Genomic DNA, 5,556 nt, shown 5'->3' with positions numbered 1-5,556 from the left:
GGTTGACTTGCAGCAAGGGGTTGCAAGCCAGAGTCGAGCCTGCGACCGCTGCAGTGAGGTGTCGCCTCTCTACATGGGGCGCCGGCACTATCCACTATGCTACCGACGCCCCGCACTTTATTCATGTCTGTATGCACTTGTTGTTCTGACTATGAAGCAGTGTCCAGTATGTGAACCGAAAGCAAATACCACCGACTCTGGTTGCGTGGCAATTAAAGTTAAGTTAAGTTAAGTTAAGTTAAGTTAAGTTAAGTTCTGTTCTGTTCTGTTCTGTTCTGTTCTGTTCTGTTCTACTCTACTCTACTCTACTAGTAGCTCAGTCCATAGGGACTTGGGTTGGGAACCGGAGGGTCGCCTGTTCAAGTCCCGGTCTGGACCAAATATGGAGCGCGGACTGGTAGGTGGAGAGGTGCCCAGTTTCTGGGCACTGCCGAGGTGCCCTTGAGCAAGGCACCGAACCCCTCAACCCCCCCAAGGCAGCCCCCTCACTCTGACATCTCTCCACTTTGTGCATGTGTAGATCCTGTTTGTGCATGTGTGTGTCTTTCGGACCTGTGTGTTAATGACAAAAAGAGTGAAAGAATTGAATTTGGGATTAATAAAGTATATGTGTATATATATATACATATATAAAAAACAAAACTGCCACCTGGGAGCTGTGGTGAGATATAGATTCTGGGCTCCGCCCATTCAGGGAGAGGGATGCTGACAGGTAGAGGGGGGCTTGAGGATATTCCACAGCAATGGTAAACATTTAAGTAGTGGGATTTTATTGTTTAGCTCAAATATCTCCTAACATTGCATGGATTCTAGCTTCCATCACGTTACACTTTTGTGGCCATTCAATCCTCTATTGTTATTATTATTATTATTATCATTATTATCTATATAATTAAATTATCTTTTTTTTTTTTTTTTTAAGATATTTTTGGGACATTTTTTAGCCTTTAATGGACAGGACAGACAAGTGTGAAAGGGGAAGAGAGAGAGGGAGTGACATGCAGCAAAGGGCCACAGGCTGGAGTCAAGTCCGGGCCGCTGCGGCAACAGCCTTGTACATGGGGCGCCTGCTCTACCACTAAGCCACCGACGACGCCCCATAATCAAATTATCTTAAATTCTCTTTTGATGTATTTTGTTGTACTTACGTGTCACCTGTCTGCCTCTTTTTAATTCTGCAGATCAAAAGAAAAAAGGAACATTTTGTTTATCTATTTATTTGTTAAGATTTTTATTGACAATCAAAAAGGCATGTCATATGACATTTGAATACATGTTACAATATTATTATAACTGAGCTTAACCGCAAAACATAAATGAATAAGAATTATGGGTAAAAACAAAAATGAAACCTAAAAAATAAAAAATACAAGTGGTCATTCAGAAATTAAGGTACATGGATTTTCATACAGACACAAGGCCTTTCCGGTTTTACAACATTTCACACATTATTTAATATAGAAATGCATGAAAAATGGGGCTAGTTTTCAAAACACAATATCTGAGAATATTTTGACAAATTAATAAAATTATTAATCCCAAACAATGCTTTCTTGTTCTCCAGCTGGATACAGACCTTTATATTTTCATAACTCAGAGACATAATATTTTGATCATTATAAGTCAGCCAACATTGAAAAAGAGTCCCAAAAGGTACTAGTTAAGTTACAAGAGAAGAAAAGATGTCCTGTGGTTTCAATGTCTGAGTTACAGAAAGTACAAATATTCAAATTCAAATTAAACCATTGGTGTAAGTAGCCATTCTATGTGTAAATCTCATTCACTATTTTAAAGAGAACTTCTTTGGACCCAGGCAGAATTGGAAAAGAGGGGTATCTGGTTCTTATTTTGACTGTCAAATTACAGCTGTTCCTTGGAACATATGTCTGCTCCTCATGGGTGATGGAACACAAATCGAGGTGAGAACATTCCTCAAGAATTTCTTATTGCATTTTTTAATCTAAAAACTACATCCATCTATAGCTACTGAAGACTCTTGTGGAATAACTGTAGAATATATCAGGATGTCTCTAATTAACTGAATCATTGCTTGTGAAACTGCCAAATTACCATGTTATATTGCCTGACAGTACAAACAAGATTGTATTTTCCCACAAAAGTATTATGTGATAAAATGTTACCATGATTATCAAATAAATGAATAATAGACCAGATACTCCTCTCCATCCATTCTTTGTGATAAAAGGATTTCCTCTTAATCAATATAGGCCTACTTCTATTTTTCGAAGTTGGGACCATGTGTGGGGTAAAGGGAATGGGAACTTTCAGAAACCAATATTGGACCGTTTTTTATGTGGTTTACTTAAAAAAAAAAAAAAAAAATTATTCTGACCACAAGAGAGAAAAAATGCCTTTTTTAGTTTTTGGTGCAAAACAAATAACGAAAGGACCGCTGTGTTTTGGTTCATTTCGCATGTAAATTACAAATGAATTACAGATTATACTTGATACCTGGACCCTGGAATCAGCTGGAGAAACTGTTTTTACTCTCAGCCTGGATAACATTAGAAACTGACGAAATATGTGCACAGCACTGAATTATCCAAAAAATATTACTATGTTTTGTAACGGAATACTAGTCATGAGCAGTAGAGGACAGCAATAAGCCTTTGCAGCGTCTAGTCTGTCGAATCCACAGAAGAAGAAGAAGAAGAAGAAGAAGAAGAAGAAGAAGAAGAAGAAGAGCAGCGCAGTGCAGTGTATAACACCGGAAGTGAACTGTACCATGACCTGGAAGTTCTTTCATTTTAGCTGAAGAACGGAGATTGTCTGCTTATTTTTTCCATGATGTCTGTCTGAAAACTAAAACCATTAAACCAACTCTAATGGCTGGCCTGAAGTGAGCCGTACCGCACACCAAGAGACTGGAAATACATCTGTCGAGCATTTATCGTGTAGTTGATCCAAACACTCAAACGGAACCGTTTCCTGCTCTGAAAGAAGCTTCGCCGTGCTGTTAAACTCTGGGAAGCTAACTTCGCGTTAGCTGCCCACCGAACTGTGACAGTGTCGGACTTATCAAGAAAATCCAAAAACACGAGGTAATGTGAAATTATTAATATTCTATACTATTGTTATTATAACATTACCTTGTTTTGATTGTCGTCTTTACTTGGCTTTATGTAAGTTAGTTTGCTAACGTTGTTGCAAACGTACAGCAACGTCAAGGCTAGCGATGAGCAGTCACAACAAACCAAGAAGCATATCAGGGGGTTTACATCGTTATTATGTGCACATTTATGGGACCGCAACAAAGTCTGAGCAATTTAGTGGCAAAAAGCAAAACACGGAACAGCGGACAGTTCCTTGTCTTGTTGTGTAACCTCAGCGACAACACTTAAACATATTGCATGTGATGTAAATTTCCAGATAAGAATCGATAGCCTGTTAGCTCACTTCCGTCAGGCATCGAACATTAGCCAGTGGCTTTTTACCTCGCTGAACAGCTGAATATGTTATGAAGAGTGTGTTTGTATGTTGTTTGTTTGGTTTACAGTACAAACGAACTTCTTTCAGTGATATGTATGTGTGGTTGTGTTTGTATATATATGTATATGTGTATGTGTGTGTATATGTATGTATATATATATATATATATATATGTGTATATGTGTGTGTGTGTGTATGTGTGTATATATATATATATATATATATATATATATATGTCTATGTATATATATATATATATGTATGTATAAACATAATACATATATGTATATATATGTATGTATGTATGTATGTACAGTATATAGCTTAAATGTATTTCTTGTTAATATTCTATTTTAATGGCTGAAATGGCAGGTTAAAGCTTGTCTGTCATTCCAGTCAGTGTTACTATACACTCATACACACTAGGGCTGCACGATATTGTGGAAAATTGACATTGCGATTTTTTTTTTTGCCCCCAGCGATGTATATTGCAATTTATATATTTTTTTTAAGAATGCATTATTTTCCACCAGATGACTTCAGTAGCTCTACTTGTTGAGAATTAATCATTCTGGAATTATTAGGCTGATATTGCTTTGAATGCAACAGCATAAAATGTGCTGAAAATAGGCATTTGTTGAGTGAAACCACCATCTCTTTCAGTGTTTCTCCTAGGGATGTGGATCAGGTATCGGCCCAGATCTTGTTATTTTTACAAAATGGGAATCGGTAATAAAAGATCGGAGGTATCAAAACAACAAAAATGGCCAGGTTTTTCATCTATGTTGTTCATTGTTGCCTCCGCTTTCCAATGTATTGTAACCGAGCGTCCTGGGTTCGCCTAACTGAGTGCAGCTAATGAGCAATAGATGGACAGCAGTCGAGACAACAGGTTCAGTGGCCACGGCTTCTCTCTTTATTCCGAGCAACACAGCCACACCTAACGGCGGAACCTCGCCTACCACAGCCCTACCGCAACTGTAGAGGGACAATTTGTTTACAATTCACAGTTTGTTTACATTTTGTGCTGCTGAACCACCGATAAGCTTTTTGGATACTATTTAAATAAAAAACAAACCTTATGGGACAACCTGGATGCATTCTTTTTTTTTTTTCATTCTTAATGCTTTGCAAAGTATCGGATCGGACTCGGTATTGTACTCGGTTTCAAAATAAAGGACTCGGTATCGGATTGGATGCAAAGGCCAAATAATAGTGGCGTGTTTTGATAACGCAATCAAACAGCTTGCAGTGACGGACGGAGTAAAATGTCGGCAGTGTGGCGATATTTTACTCCGTCCGTCACTGCACTCGCATTTGCGACTAAAAATAGTTTTGTGCGGGCAAAATAAATCATTCAGCACGCTGTGTGAGTAACGTTACAGATTTTAACCAGCAGCAGAAACGAAACGGCGAATCCCGCCAGTTGTGGGTTGAACGGGGGTCACAGACACAGACAGGAATACGTATTCCTGTCAAATACGGCGGCGCATGATAACGGCTTACCGGCGATGGAGAAGTCCGGCTCCAGGTGAATAACTTGTTGTCATAACTGCCCAAAAGTACCTGAACAGCCGAGCCATGGCGGCACACTGTATGTGGCGTATCAGAGGAGAAACGAGCCGTTCACAGTACTCTTTGTGGCAGGTAACGGCCCACAAACCTCACCGCACTTGAGGGAGTGTTCTTTACTTATGAAGGGACTTGTCAGGGGAGGAGGGTGGCTGGTTGATTTTTATTTCATTTATTTATTTTATTTTGATCCCCCCACGTTAATCACTGATTGATGCTGTGTTTGAAGTATGAATAAGTCAATAAGTAATTTATTCCATTGAAATATCATTGATGTATTATAGAAAAGTGATTTATCTTTTTATAAATGACAAAAGGCACATCTGCCTCATTTTTGCTGTGGTATCCTGATACTACTCAGAACTAGGGTTGGGAACGATTAACCGATACGACCGGATATCCGGTTTGACAAGCGAGAGATACGGCTACGTCGGTAGCAGCCTCCTCAGTCGATACGAATCAGCCATGAATCCTTAGATGAATCGATTGTAGAGTCATGGATCGGGTATCGCGAGACTAGCAATCGGTTGACTG

The 5,556-nt window shown here is 39.0% G+C and overlaps 1 protein-coding gene across 2 annotated transcripts in view; it reads left to right on the top strand.

Annotated features, from left to right (window-relative positions):
• The first annotated feature begins 2,754 nt into the window (after window positions 1-2,754).
• The window catches only part of dedd (death effector domain containing), a 44,989-nt gene continuing 42,187 nt past the window's right edge, over window positions 2,755-5,556 (top strand). For both annotated transcript variants that reach the window (XR_007571233.1, XM_050064697.1), the window contains exon 1: window positions 2,755-3,062. The gene's annotated coding sequence lies outside the window, so the exon portion shown is untranslated. The remainder of the gene's footprint in view (window positions 3,063-5,556) is intronic.

Source organism: Epinephelus moara, chromosome 16 (assembly GCF_006386435.1).
Source record: "Epinephelus moara isolate mb chromosome 16, YSFRI_EMoa_1.0, whole genome shotgun sequence".
NCBI classification, from domain to species: domain Eukaryota; kingdom Metazoa; phylum Chordata; class Actinopteri; order Perciformes; family Serranidae; genus Epinephelus; species Epinephelus moara.
The sequence above is the reverse complement of the archived record's forward strand: the minus strand, read 5'-3'. Positions and strand labels throughout refer to the sequence as shown.